Raw genomic sequence first — 15,444 nt, forward strand, 5'->3', positions numbered from 1 at the left:
CTATAGCCCCCTCATGTTGTCCATTCCCCCCATATAGCCCCCTTATGTTGTCCATTCCCCCCATATAGCCCCCTCATGTTGTCCATTCCCCCCATGTTGTCCATCTCCCCCCATAGCCCCCTCATGTTGTCCATTCCCCCTATAGCCCCCCTCATGTTGTCCATTCCCCCTATAGCCCCCTCATGTTGTCCATCTCCCCCCTATAGCCCCACTCATGTCCATTCCCCCTATAGCCCCCTCATGTTGTCCATCTCCCCCCTATAGCCCCCCTCATGTTTTCCATCTCCCCGCTATAGCCCACCTCATGTTGTCCATCTTCCCCCTATAGCCCCCCCTCATGTTGTCCATCTCCCCCCTATAGCCCCCCTCATGTTGTCCATCACCCCCCTATAGCCCCCCTCATGTTGTCCATCTCCCCCATAGCCCCCCTCATGTTTTCCATCTCCCCCATAGCCAGCCCCCCCACATGTTGTCCATCTCCCCCCATAGCCAGCCCCCCCTCATGTTGTCCATCTCCCCCCATAGCAAGCCCCCCTTGTTGTCCATCTCCTCCCATAGCCAGCCCCCCCTCATGTTGTCCATCCCCCCCATAGCCCCCCCTCATGTTATCCATCCCCCCTATAGCTCCCCTCATGTTGTCCATCTCCCCCCATAGCCCCCCTCATGCTGTCCATCTCCCCCATAGCCCCCCCTCATGTTGTCCATCTCCCCCATAGCCCCCCCTCATGTTGTCCATCTCCCCCCATAGCCCCCCCTCATGTTGACCATCTCCCCCCATAGCCCCCCTCATGTTGTCCATCTCCCCCCTCATGTTGTCCATCTCCCCCATAGTCAGCCCCCCCATGTTGTCCATCTCCCCCATAGCCATCCCCCCATGTTGTCCATCTCCCCCATAGCCAGCCCCCCCATGTTGTCCATCTGCCCCATAGCCAGCCCCCCTTGTTGTCCATCTCTCCCATAGCCAGCCCCCCCATGTTGTCCATCTGCCCCATAGCCAGCCCCCCTTGTTGTCCATCTGCCCCATAGCCAGCCCCCCCCATGTTGTCCATCTGCCCCATAGCCAGCCCCCCCTTGTTGTCCATCTCCCCCATAGCCAGCCCCCCATGTTGTCCATCTACCCCATAGCCAGCCCCCCCATGTTGTCCATCTGCCCCATAGCCAGCCCCCCTTGTTGTCCATCTCCCCCATAGCCAGCCCCCCCCCATGTTGTCCATTTCCTCCCATAGCCAGCCCCACTATGATAAAAACACCAAACAAAACCAAAACACAACTCACCTGTCAACACGCTCCCCCGTCGTGGGTCTCTTCTCCTCTCTTCCCGGATGATCAGCTCCTGGTCCCAGGCAGCACCATCACCACTGAGCTCCGCGCGCCACAGCAGCTGGGACTTCCGGTATGCGCTACGTGAACCGGAAGTCCCAGCTGCCGGACTGCGCACAGAGCTCAGTGATGATGACGCTGGGACCAGCAGCTGCTCATCTGACGGGGCGGCGGCGGCACCGGCACGCTTGTGATCGCAAGCAAGACGCTGCTTGCGGTCACAAGAGTGATTGACAGGGCGGGAAGCCTATGGCTTCTCACCCTGTCAATGGGAACACTGCTAGATTTAACTGGAAGCGATCGTTGCGATCGCTTGCAGTTAAAAGGGAAGGTGCGGGCCGGCAATCGGAGGCTGAGTGGGCCCCCCAGGAGCACGGGGGCCCACGCTGCGTGTTCCCTGACTAGGGGGCGGAGCCTACTCCTGCTCGGGGCCCACCGGGGGTTTCCCCGGTCCCCCGGTGGCCCAGTCCAACCCTGATTATATAGACACATCTATATAACTTTTAATGTACTTTTAATAGAAAACAAGTTTTATGTGGAGTTTCCATTTGTATATATCTCTGTTTAGAGAAAAAGGTCTGTAATATTTATCAAGAGAATAACCTGAGGGTCTTTCATGTATCAGGTATAAAAATAGAAAATAGAACAAACAAAGCAATGATAAGTCGTCATACTTTAATCTCACAAAGAAGAATTTTTGCACAGTCTATTTAGTCCACAACTGGTTGAGTTTGGATATAGCAGTAATGTTTTTTTTTATTGTAACTGGCCATATGTAATATTATTCTCCAGCCTGACTTTCAGATTGAGGTGGAAAGACACAAGTGCATGCTGGGCAGTACAGTTACTGTACATGGATCCAATTCTAATAAATAGGATTCCTGCTCAGAACTCAATGTTCATCATATGGAGCATTAACAACCCAGTCACTCAACGTAGACTCATGTCTCTCCATGTCTTATATAAAAATCAGAGAGGAGAATAACATTACAGAGACACTTGGAAAGCATCCTGAGATAGAAGGTCCTACACTGGAGCTCAACACCAGAGCTTTTTTATACAATCTGAACAGTATAATGTTTTCTCTCCTGAGTGAATTCTCTGGATTTCAGGTTTAAAACTTTAAAATACAATGACATGTGTTATTATTGTTTTTTCGCTATGTGATTTCTTTTTTAATATGTTAAAGGACTAAATAAGGTTCAGGAGGGAAGTGTTTTAAATAAAAAAAAAATAAAATAAAAAATCGAACTAATATATATGTTTACTGAAAGAGTAGTGGATGCTTGGAACAAACTTCCAGCAGGTCTGTTAGGTAAATCCTCAATGACTGAATTAAAACCTGCCTGGAATAAACATCTATCCTAAGATAATAAGAAAGGAAATACTAATAGGGTAGACTAGATGCACTAAGTGGTCTTTTTCTGCTGTCAGTCTTCTATGTTTCTATGCTTCTCTCCTGTGTGAATTTTCATATGACACATAAGATTTGATTTAAGACTAAAACACTTTTTACATTCTGGACATGAAAATGGCTTCTCTCCTGTGTGAATTTTCTGATGTCTAATAACATCATACTTGTTACTAAAAGGTTTCCCACATTGCGGACATGAAAAAGGCTTCTCCCCTGTGTGAGTTTTCATATGAACAACAAGAACTGATTTCAGACTAAAACACTTATTACATTCAGGACATGGAAACATCTTCACCCCCGTGTGAGTTTTCAGATGTTTAACAAGACAAGATTTCTTACTAAACAATTCATTACATTCCGAACATGAAAATGGCTTCTCCACTGTGTGGGTTTTTATATGTTTCGCAAGATTTGATCTCAGACTAAAGTTTTTTTTACACTCAGGACATGAAAATGGCCTCTCTCCTGTGTGAGTTTTCAAATGAGACACAAGACTTGATTTCAGCCTAAAACACTTGTTACATTCTGGACATGAAAATGGTTTCTCCCCTGTGTGAGTTTTTATATGTTGTGCAAGATTCGATTTCAGACTAAAAGTCCTTTTACATTCAGGACATGAAAACGGCTTCTCTCCGGTGTGGGTTTTTATATGTATCACGAGATTTGATTTCCGACTAAAACACCTTTCACATTCTGGACAAGAAAATGGCTTCTCTCCTGTGTGAGTTCTCATGTGAAACATAAGATTTGATTTCAGACCAAAACACTTTTTACATTCTGGACATGAAAATGGCCTCTCTCCTGTGTGAATTCTCTGATGTCTAATAAATTCTGATTTGTTACTAGAAGGTTTCCCACATTCTGGACATGAAAATAGCTGCTTTCCTGTGTGAATTTTCAGATGTCCCACAAGACTTGAATTTTGCATAAAAGATTTCCCACATACTGAATAGAGCAGTGGTGTTTCATTTGTGCAAATTTTTTCATGCATGGAAAAATTAGGTTTCCTTTCAAAACGTTTCTCACATTCAGTTTTGGCCAAAAGTCTGTGTCCAGTTATTTTTCTGTCAATCTGTGATTCATCATCCTCCACTTCAAAATAGGAAGATAAAGGATTATGTCCAGGGAATCCCCTCATGTCATCTTCACCTGGAAAAAGAAATACATGATCTAAAAACACTTAATTTTTAACCCCTTCATGACACAGCCTACTTAAGTTTCAGTTTTCTTTTATTCCCTCCATGCCTTATATGTATAGAGCTGTATGAGGGCTCCCTTTTTTTTTTTTTTTTTGAAGAATCAATTGTAGTTAGTAATGACATCTTTCATTTTACCATAAACCTATAGAACAAAACAAAAAAAAGCAGGATTTCTTATTGTTAATCATGTTTTTATAAGGCCATGACAGCATCACCTGAACAGGAAACCTAAGAAGATAAATATCTGACACGCCTCTCCACACCTCAGTTTTATACAAGTACTTCACCAGAGTAGATAATTTATATATAATCAATATGTACAGAAAAATAAAATCAACAATTCAAAACATTGTGTGTGTGGTGAGATTAGGGCCCTATTTAGTTTTCACCAATTTAATGACAAACAATAACAAAGGAGTGCTTTTTGCGAATGATCTGAGATTTTTCAACATAATCCACTGAACAATGGTTGTAATTATGACCGCTATTTTGATTGTTCATATGCAGATAATTCTATGGTCAGAAATGGTCAGATTTCTATGGAGAAGAAATCTATTCCCATCTAAATTGTGAAAGGACTTGTCTGCCTTGTGCATATCTGAGAAAGGCCTTCTACACACTAAGGTAGATGTTACATCCTTCTGCTAGCTAGTAAGAGTGTCAATTACATTATCCGACAGCCCCATACCACCCAGGACTATTCTCTCAGAATCCATGCTGTCAAGTGTAGATGGGGAGAACTTGGATGCTTGACTGGGCCCTGGAGTAGCAGATCCTCTCTCTCTCTGGGAGAATCCATGGCTGGCATAGAAAAAGCTTCCCGAGATGAATAAAACATGGTGAGAGTTGCTTTGTTTTCTTATTGGTATGAGATTGAATAGAGGAAAGGCATACCCTCTCTCCTTCCCCCAATACTGAGAGAAAGTGTCCATTGGCAATGGAGAGTCATCATGCCTGATGAAGAGGGGATTGCTCCCTTGGAACGCATTGCATTAAATAAAAGCCTAAACTTTATTCTACACCAGTGCCAGGAGGGCAAAGGGGAACGTGGCCATTGTTCCAGAAGGGGTGTTTGTGCCAAACAGATTCCACTAACTTCCTCCCTGTACTGCTACTGTGATTGACACCGAGGATGCACCCTGGAGAATCGGAAGGAAGTAGGTAGCAGGCCCCGTTTATCCAGAGTGCATATTAGAGTCCGCCTAATTGTGTACGACCCACTCAGGTCAGCATGCATTTGCACACACATGAATGTTCCTCCAAAGTGTGCCACTCTGACTATTTCCCTTGGCAACCAATTTACCCCTCTGGCTTTGATGTAGACTCCACCATACAAGGTTTACTCTGGATTTGGCTGATAAGTGAAAAGGGTGATTTAGGGAACTGTTTTCCATCCCCTTTCTGGAGAATATCGGATTTCAAGTCTCTTGACCAGGAAAATGCATGATGTTAGAAGGATCTGCACTGACATGGCTCCTCTTAAAGTAGGTCTGTTTGTTAGAATGAGGTCTTGGACATAATTGGATATAATTAGCTCCTGCTTTATAGAGATATGGGAGACATCTGTAGGGAGGAGACCAGGAGAACTCCCAGAAACATACATTGCTGAGAGGGACTAAGATTTGATTTTTGATGGTTTATATTCCATCTTTTGAAGGTGCTGATAGGATATGCTAGGTTCTAATTCTGCAACCAACAAGAAGTTATCCAGATATGGTAAAGAAAATAATGTTTTTTTTCCTAATATGGGCAGCCATTTCTGACATCATTTTGGTAAATACCCTTATATGGGCACATGGTAGTAGGCATCCTCTAGGTTGATGGTAAGTTCAGTAGGGTAACTGCAGATTTGATGGTCTTCATTCGAAACCTCTTGTAGGAAAGGTGTCTGTTTAGATCCTTTAGGTTGACAATGAATCGGTAGGCGTATTTGCAGCAAGACTCGCTGTAGATCCCGTCCCTATACTTTTAATGGTAGACAAACACGCAGCAGGGATGTACACCCCATTACCCCCCCCCCCCCCCCCCCGGAGCTGATACTTCACCTGATCCAGGCTCTGGCTTGCTTCGGCGGTTCCCGGTGTCTTCAGCAAGCCGCAGCGGGGACCAGGTGAAGTATATGCTCCAGCCAGCCCAGAAAGGGCATAAAAGCCAAAAAACCGAAGTAGCGCGGTCCACATGACCCGTGACGCAGGCAGCGTTATGACATAGGCACATGTGCATGCTGCATGTGGGCACAGACTTCGAGCAAGCTGGAGGGGAAAAGGCATAGCTCCCCTGCTCCATTACCTCCCATCCACGCTTCCGCGTCAAGCAGATGGAGCCGTCTGCCAGACCAGGAGAGATAGAAGGGAGACAGGAGGAAATGCGATCGTAATTGTGTTCGTAATATATACTGTGAACGACGTGAGTCTAGACTGAAACACTTGCAAACGATAAACAATGATTTTGAGGTCAGCTCAAAAGATACAAGCAATGTCCTATCATAAAATTACTAACAAAGATATTGGGAAATCTATAAAGGCCATTTACAGACTGTATCTGGCGAATGACAACACGCTTACTCAATAGGCAGCGCCATCAAGGGACTTGCAGCCTTATAGCCTTATATTCGCAGGACAGGAAACTTCAACTGAGGTGTGGAGAGGTGTGTCAAGTTTTTATCTTCTCAGGTTTCCTCTGCGATCATTGGTGCTAGGGTAAAATAAAAATTGTTAGGTTAAACTGAAAAAGAAAACACAATGATACAATATTTTTTTTTGGGGGGGGGGAGAGAATGTCCTATTACACCAGATATCTCTCCGGGTAGGACCCAGCCAAGGGGTGGCTCCTGTAAGGAAACTGGCTAGTCCTGTGTTTCGAGACTCTTTGAGGAGGCTCCACGGGCTCTTCTTTTGCATATTCATGTTTCCCAGGGGGCAATGCACCTAGGACTTCACTGCATTGAGCGCTTTCACTTGCAGCGGGCAGTGTTGTCGTTTGGCTGGTCTCCTTGAGATCAGCCATCTGTTTCTCTAATAAACAGGCTCAGTGATGGACACAGAGTGTGGGGCATGGTCACATGCGTCTTGTCTTATAAACAGAAACACCACAGACAGGACAACACAGCCTGCAGGACGGATGTCCCCCAACGCACCCCATGATCAAGCTAACGCGAAACGTGCGTTGAGGGAGGAGGAGGACCACGCAGTCACTGGATCTTAGGTATACTCTGCACTTTTGCATGTTACTAGTTTGGAAGATGGCCAGGCACTGTTCCTAATACCGTATATGTTTACAACTATTTTAGCTGCCAATCTACTGGAGATTTTGTATATATTATCTTCCAAGCACTGTGCACTTTAGTTTATACCCTTACTGCTTACTGTGCCCTTTACTAAGCCCCTCTTTTGGCTGCTAGACTAACTACACTGCGCTTCCTTAAATTATCTAATCATGTTCTGGTGATCTCTGTGGCCCACCTATCTGTGCAAATCTGTGAATACAATCATTTTGATTTTTAAAGATATGTGTGTTTATGTATGCTATATGAATTTTCAATTAAGTTTAAATTGTTCATTATACTTTGGTGTGAGCTATCAATTGTAGGAATTTATTGTTTCATAAATAGCCCTATATATTTATTGTGGTCTGTTTAGGAGAGGATAATATATAATATATATATATATATATATATATATATATATATATATATATATATATATAAAATGGTCCAAAAGTAGGTGGACAGTATGTGTAATAGGTTTAGCAACAACTAAATGAGCCTGGTGTCAATGTTTGAGTTGGAATTTAAAGTTTGGTGTTTTAGGACCAATATTTTTTGTTGGAACAGTCACGGGAGATAAGTCTCGAAAGTCTAATGAATCAAGTTGTTCCTCACTTACAGCAACAGCCTAATTAATTTATTTTTAACAAGATGGGGCCCCTCCACATTATTCAAGAGTAGTCCGCGAGTATCTTGATGAAGCATTTACCTTTAAATGGATCGGCTGAAGAGGCCCACTTGATTGGCCGGCCCATTCACCAGACTTGACCCCAATGGATTTTTACTTTTGCGGAGTACTCAAGGACAAAGTGTATAGTCGAAAACCAAAAAGTGTCGGTGATTTGAAAAATTACATAAGAGACGCATTTCAAGAAATTAATACCCAAAGAGACTTGTGCAAAAATGTTTGTTGAAGTGTTAGAGGCATACTTTAAAGCTGTGCAAATTGTGATGGTAAACGGTTTGAGCAACTGCGTTGATAAAATTCAAGGGCTTTTGTGTTATTGTTCAGAATAAAATGTAATTGTCAATGTTATGCTTGTGTTAGTAAATATAAATAAATGTTATTATTTTCTGTCCACCTACTTTCGGACCACTATATAATTTTTTTTTTTAACTTTTTTTTTTTTTACACTTTTTAATTCTCTTTAGAGGACTATTACACACAGTCATTAGATTGCTTATACTGTTCAATACAATGCCATTGCATAGAACTGATCAGTGATATCTGCGCCCTGGTTACATAGTTATATATTCTGCTTACGCAAGCCACGGTAACCAATGGTCAGTGAAAGGCGGTGCTGTCCTCAAACTCTACGAAGTAAGCTTAGCTTCTACGTTCGGTTCATAGAAAAATAGAAAAAAAAAACACTAATAATTTTGGCAAAACTATGTTTAACGTACAACGTTTTTTATATTTTTCTGATTACACATTCACTCTAATGTAAAAAGATCAACATCTCTTCCTCTGAAAAGTAGGTAGAAGATTGTAAGTGTAATATGTATGAAAGGCTCTCACCATTCTCTGACACCGATACGGGGGTCTTAGCTCCACTCTTTGTTGCTCCATGACTTTCCTGCAGTGGTCTCACACTTTGGATCTGAGAAAAAAACCAATACGGAACCTTAGATTATCTTAAATTCAGGTAAAGGTTTAACCCCCAAACTGCAATAATAGAAGAAGAAGGAGGATCTTCTCCAGGGGCGATCAGACAGGATCAGCAGTTAGCCAGGTATATTACATATCCACAGAAATGTGTATGTTATTATGGGTGATAATCCTGAAGTAGACAACTGTGCTCACTAACATTATTTACTAACATTACAGCTTTTACAGTAAAGAAGCCTTTTACCACCAGATATCAGATATAACCTTATTTCCAATGATCAGTGACACGTAATTGTTCCCCTTTGTGGTGCCCTTACTATGAAATGCCGCTCCCAGTATTTCTTGTATTTTCTCTACATATTTAGACGTCACTTATCAGGACTCAATGAAGTTTATCACTATGACTGAGGTTGCAATAATGTAATAATAATAGTAATAATAATGAAATAGTAATAAATTTATATTTATTAGCAACTGATTGGCATTGTGCTGTTACTCATTGATTTACACTGCAGAACTTTACATTTATCCACAGTGAGGATGCCTTTACACATACTGTATTGCAGCAGATTTCATGCTGCGATTTCCACAGCGAAATCCACTGCGAAACTCTGTCCTGTCATTTTCTATAGCTCTACATTTTCAAAACGGATTTTTCGGTACATTACAAGAATGTACTGCCTTCCCACTTAGTGTACTGTATTACTGTTTCTGTCCATAGGATGGTCGATCATGGAGGAGCATGTGACCGTGCCCCACTCTCTTTGTCCTCCATAGGAATATACAGGCTCAGTGATTGAGACAAGAGTGTAAGGCATGGTCACACTCTGCCCTGCTGCAGCCCCTGATTGGCTAAGCAGGACGTCAGGGAGCCTGGAGCCTGAGAGGCAAGCGGGAGCATGGGCAGGTAACGTATCAGCCCGGCAGCTGGCAGGTTAAGTGGGAAGGGGCTACATTCTTGTAGCAGGATTTACAGTGACATTAGCTTCATGTACCCGATCCAGTGGGATTTCTTCCTCCTCTTCACAATCCAGGGGATATAGAGGACCGGGACATCTCTCTGGTGGATTTCTACTACTGGATCCATCTATAGGAAATAATCACAGTGACTGAATACATTGTATATATGTGATGATCAGATGATGGGGGATCCAGGAGATCCATAACTCTAGTGTTTCCTCTCCTCTTACCTGGTGATGGGAGGGACTGCTGATCCTCCATCATGACATCCTTGTACAGATCCTTGTGTCCCTCTATATACTCCCACTCCTCCATGGAGAAATAGACAGAGACATCCTGACACCTTATAGGAACCTGACACAGACAATGATACAATTATCCTCCAGACCCCTCACCCCTTGGTGTTATTGTATAATGTCCCAGCATTCCCAGCAGCATTGCTCACCTCTCCAGTCAGCAGCTCAGTGATCCTGGAGGTAAGTTCTAGAATCTTCTGCTCATGTATCAGTGACTGAGGTGGAGGCTCGGTGATGGGGCTCTGGGTCCTGCTCCAGCCTCCTGACCTGACACCAGGGGGCGTCACACACTCACCAGACCCCTTCTTCACTACTGTGTAATCCTGTGTATGGTGACACTGATCACTACAGAGAGTCTAACAATCCTTCCCCTCCAGTCATTTACCTGCTTTACTAATAGAGATACAAGGGACGTCATGTGAGACTCTCACCTCTCCAGTTATCCAGTAGATTATCTCTAGGGTGAGGTCTAATATCCTTCCCGCCATGTGCTCTCTCTTCTTCTCCATCCTCGGTCGGTCACTGATGAAAAGCTCTATATTCTTTCAAAGAAAAGTACAAAATTCAGACAGTTGAACATAATGGGGATCAGTAAAAGATTAGAAAAACACAGTTGCTTTCTTCCAAAAACAGTGCCACACTTGTTACAAGTCTGCCATAATCATTTTGAAGGAACTGAGCTGCAATACCATGGACAAACTGAGGACAAGAGTAGCACTGTTTCTAGAAAAAAAAAAAGTTTTCTAATTCTAGAGAGTTCCTGTAAGAAACCTAAGGGAAACCTGGGGGATGGGATCTTACCCCCTGGTCTTCTCCCAGTCTTCTGCTGATCAGCAGCTGAGCAGGAACACTGCTTTAGCTGCTGATTGGCTGAGCTGATGCTGGGGCAGCATCTTTGAAGAGGCAGAGCCTGGGACACTTGTATCTCAGTGTGCCAGGCTCTGCTGAAGATAGAAGACATCGGGGTGAGTATCAATAGGGTTCCCCCTTCTCGCCCCAGCACTTCACTCATCCCAGCGAGGAAGGGGGGGGCAATTAACCTCTTCCTTGCTGGGATGGGTACATTGTGACATCAATGTGGCCCCCATGGGGATAATTGAGGATGCCAACACCTGTCACAGTGATGGGTGTTCTGCTTCTGGCTTTTATTTGTGTTTTTCCCTTTTGTTTTTCAGATATCGGTATCCTGTGGATTACGTCGGATTCGTTGGACTACGTTGATGACCAGAATTTTTTATTTATTTAACAAAATGGTCAACAAGGGATGTGGGGGGTGTTCTTTTTTAAATAAAATACTTTATTGTGTAGTGTTATTTTTCCTTACCTTCAGACTTAGCAGAGGTAGAGTAGAAAAAAAACAAGCCCTTACGTGGCTCTGTAGATTGAGTACAATAGCTCTTAGTAGGTGAGGAGGAAAAACAAAAGAATAAAAGTGGAAATTAGTGCGGTCATTTACGCCCTTTTGGTCTGGGTCATAAGAAGGGTTAACATTAAATCGTAGGTTCTCCTTCAATCTTATCTTTTGTAACATATAATGCCCCACTAATCATGAATTGTAAAAAGCTACTGATATCAGCAAAGGAGGTAACTTATATATACACTAGACTCCTGATCATATAATAGCCATGTATAGTTCAGTAGTCAGCCATCCCTGACACATAGTAACTACAGGCTAATAATAATAGTATTATTCCCCCTATACAGGATGCATAGTGCAGTGCACCACATACAGCAGCCGGATCTAATTTTCCCGCACGCTATATATATGATTATTCTTCCTGGACATTAGCAGCAGTATCTTTATCCAATACCAATCTGCCTTACAGAAGGTCCCAGTCCACTGTCCATCATTTCCATCCACTGTATATAATCCCAGATTATAGTAAATCACTGCAGCTGTACATTCCCTTAAAGGGGTTATCCAGGACATTAAGAAGTGATAAAAGTGCTACAGAAAGTGAATATATACATAACTAAATATACATCACTACCTGGCTGTGTTTGTGTTTCTTTCTGTCTCTTCTCCTCCTCATTGTGCAGTAACACTTCCTGGTGGGGGAGGGAGTAGTTCTCTGCGGCTCTTCCTCCTCCCTCCCATCTGCATCTCAGTCACTAGCTGCATCCCCTCCTACTACACCCCAGCATCTGTGTCCTGCCCCATCCTCCTCTGGTCACATGACTCCTCTCACTCCACCTCTGGTCACATGACTCCTCTCCCTCCATCTCCTCCTCTGGTCACATGACTCTTCTCCCTCAATCTCCTCCTCTGGTCACATGACTCCTCTCCGTCCTCCTCTGGTCACATCACTCCTCTCCCTCCACACTTCCTGTCTTGCTGGGTTCTCTCCACTCTCTGTAACCAGCCTAATGGTGCGTATACACAGAAAGATTATCTGACAGATTATCTGCCAAAGATTTGAAGCCAAAGCCAGGAGTGGATTTGAGAAGAGGAGAAATCTCAGGCTTTCCTTTATGACCTGATCTCTGTTTATAGTCTGTTCCTGGTTTTGGCTTCAAATCTTTGGCAGATAATCTGCTGTGAACCGCGGCGGTCCCGGGTGCCGCTTGTAGCCCGGGACCGCAGGTATTAGCGGGCACGGTCCGATCTCCGTGCCCGCTAATACAGTAATCAGATGCAGCTGTCAAACATGACAGCTGCATCCGATTACCGGATTCAGCTGTTCCCTGGTGTCTAGTGGCGGAGATCGCTCCTCTGGGACGTTGTCCCGGAGGAGCGATCTCCGTTTCTGAAGCCGGCCGGGGACCGCTCCAAGATGGCGCCGTCCCCGGCTCGGCACTCGTTTACTTCCGGCTGTAAACGAGTGCCTATCTCATGGATCTCTGCAGCATATCTATGCTGCAGAGATCTCTATGAGAGATCAGATCACTTATACTAGAAGTCCCCTAGGGGAACTTCTAGTATAAGTGTAAAAGTAAAAAAAAAAGTGTTGTTAATAGTAAAAATCCCCTACCCTAATAAAAGTCTGAATCACCCCCCTTTTCCCAGGTTATAAATAAAAGTAAATAAATAAATAAATAAACAAACATGTTTGGTTTCGCCGCGTGCGTAATCGCCTGAACTATTAATTAATCACATTCCTGATCTCGCACGGTAAATGGCGTCAGCGCAAAAAAATCCCAAAGTGCAAAATTGCGCATTTTTGGTCGCATCAAATCCAGAAAAATTGTAATAAAAAGCGATCAAAAAGTCGTATATGCGCAATCAAGGTACCGATAGAAAGAACATATCATGGCGCAAAAAATGACACCTCACACAGCCCCATAGGCCAAAGGATAAAAGCGCTATAAGCCTGGGAATGAAGCGGTTTTAAGTGACGTATATTTGTTGACAATGGTTTAAATTTTTTACAGGCCATCAGATACAATATAAGTTATACATGTTACATATCGTTTTAATCGTAACGACTTGAGGAACATATATAACAAGTCAGTTTTACCCCAGGGCGAATGGTGTAAAAACACATTTCCCCCAAATAAACAAAATGCTTTTTTTTTTTCAATTTCACCACACTTTGAATTTTTTTCTGGTTTCGCAGTGTACTTTATGCAAAAATTCAGCCTGTCATTGCAAAGTACAATTAGTGATGCAAAAAATAAGGGCTCATGTGGGTTTCTAGGTGGAAAAATGCAAGTGCTATGGCCTTTTAAGCACAAGGAGGAAAAAACTAAAACGCAAAAGTCGAAATTGGCTCTGTCCTTAAGGGGTTAAAAAAAATAAAGGACAAACCTTTGTGTCAAAAATACATGAAAAAAGGAACAGTGTTTGTACACCCAAAGACAAATAGAACATACCCTCTGAAGTTTTATCTTATCTGTACATCCAGTTGGGTGATATACCTTCTGGTGTATCCATGTAATCTCCTATATGTTGGATATTTGTACAAGATTAAACCAACACTGTCACTCGACTTGACCTTCCTGTGTACAAACACTTTTCTGAACAAAGAGATTCTGAACATTATCTTAGGTTTATAGATCCCACCACATAAGAGAAATGAAGATGGATTAAAGCGACTCTGTACCCACAATCTGATCCCCACCCCCAAACCACTTGTACCTTCAGATAGCTACTTTAAATCCAAGATCTGTCCTGAGGTCCGTTCGGCAGGTGAAGCAGTTATTGTCCTTAAAAACAACTTTTAAACTAGCAGCCCTGTGTCAAACTGGCATGGCCTAGAATGTGTGTGCATTAGGCTCTCACCTCTCCATCCCTCCTCCCCGCCCTCTTCATCATTATGAATGCTCCATGCAGATTTTCTACTATTCATCACCTGTAATAGCACGACACATGGGCTGGATCGTTAAGGCACCTGTGCAGTGTTCACTGCAGAGGAATAAAAAAAAATCCTGCCAGTGGCATTTCTAATGATGAAGAGGGTGGGGAGGAGGGACGGAGGATGGTGCAAAGTTAGGGCACAGATACTCTAGGTAGTTTGGCACAGGGCTGCAAGTTTAAAAGTTGTTTTTTAGGACAATAACTACATGACCTGCCGAATGGACCCCAGGACAGATCTTGGGTTAAAAGCATCTATCCGAAGGTACAAGTGGTTTGGGGACATCAGATTGTGGGTACAGTCACTTTAACTGCTTTAAAAAGATGTGAACTATTCTGGATAAAGAGTACTGTAAATACAGTGTATCCAAACGTTTTAAATATAGAATATAGAATTACAGATAAGATATTTAGGCGAGTCCCCCTAGATGGATTCTTGCCCCACAGACATTAAAGGGGTTATCCAGCGCTACAAAAACATGGCCACTTTCTTACAGAGACAGCCCCACTCCTGTCTCCAGCTTGGGCGGGGCTTTGCTGCTCGTTTCCATTGAAGTAAATGAAGCTTAATTGCAAACCACACCTGAACTGGAGACAAGAGTCGTGTTGTCTCTGAAAGAAAGTGGCCATGTTTTTGTAGCACTGGATAACCCCTTTAATTCTGAAACTGTGAGCAAAAAGGTCCTTTACTTGTATATTTCTCTTGTTCTCTAGACTACGGAGTATGGAGGAGTATACCATGAACCACCATTTTGTCTCTTTCTCTCTAAGCCAAGAGTTCCATCTAGCAAGGTATCAGCAGTCTTTTTTCAGCTCACACCTGCAGGTAGCTGCCAAATCAATCAGCAGTTCATCAGTGGACTAGTGAACGGGATTTAGTGCGAGTCAATTTCCCGTACCAATACCAGCGAACCAGGTTTCCAGGGGATTCACCCCAAGCTGAATGGGTGCATTGCCATTACCTGATCTCTTATTAGAAGGAGAGAAGAGTTCTTAGATGCATCCGTTTTGGTCATCGTTTACACCTGCAATGAGGAGGAAGCAGTGGTTGTCAACCTGATATAGCAGGCTTAAGATCCAGTTTGAA

General features: G+C 43.3%; 1 pseudogene; it reads right to left on the reverse strand.

The window, feature by feature from the left end:
• Window positions 1-1,990: 1,990 nt before the first annotated feature.
• The window catches only part of LOC138767390 (oocyte zinc finger protein XlCOF7.1-like), a 65,717-nt pseudogene continuing 52,263 nt past the window's right edge, over window positions 1,991-15,444 (reverse strand).

Source organism: Dendropsophus ebraccatus, chromosome 11 (genome assembly GCF_027789765.1).
Source record: "Dendropsophus ebraccatus isolate aDenEbr1 chromosome 11, aDenEbr1.pat, whole genome shotgun sequence".
Taxonomy (NCBI): Eukaryota; Metazoa; Chordata; class Amphibia; order Anura; family Hylidae; genus Dendropsophus; species Dendropsophus ebraccatus.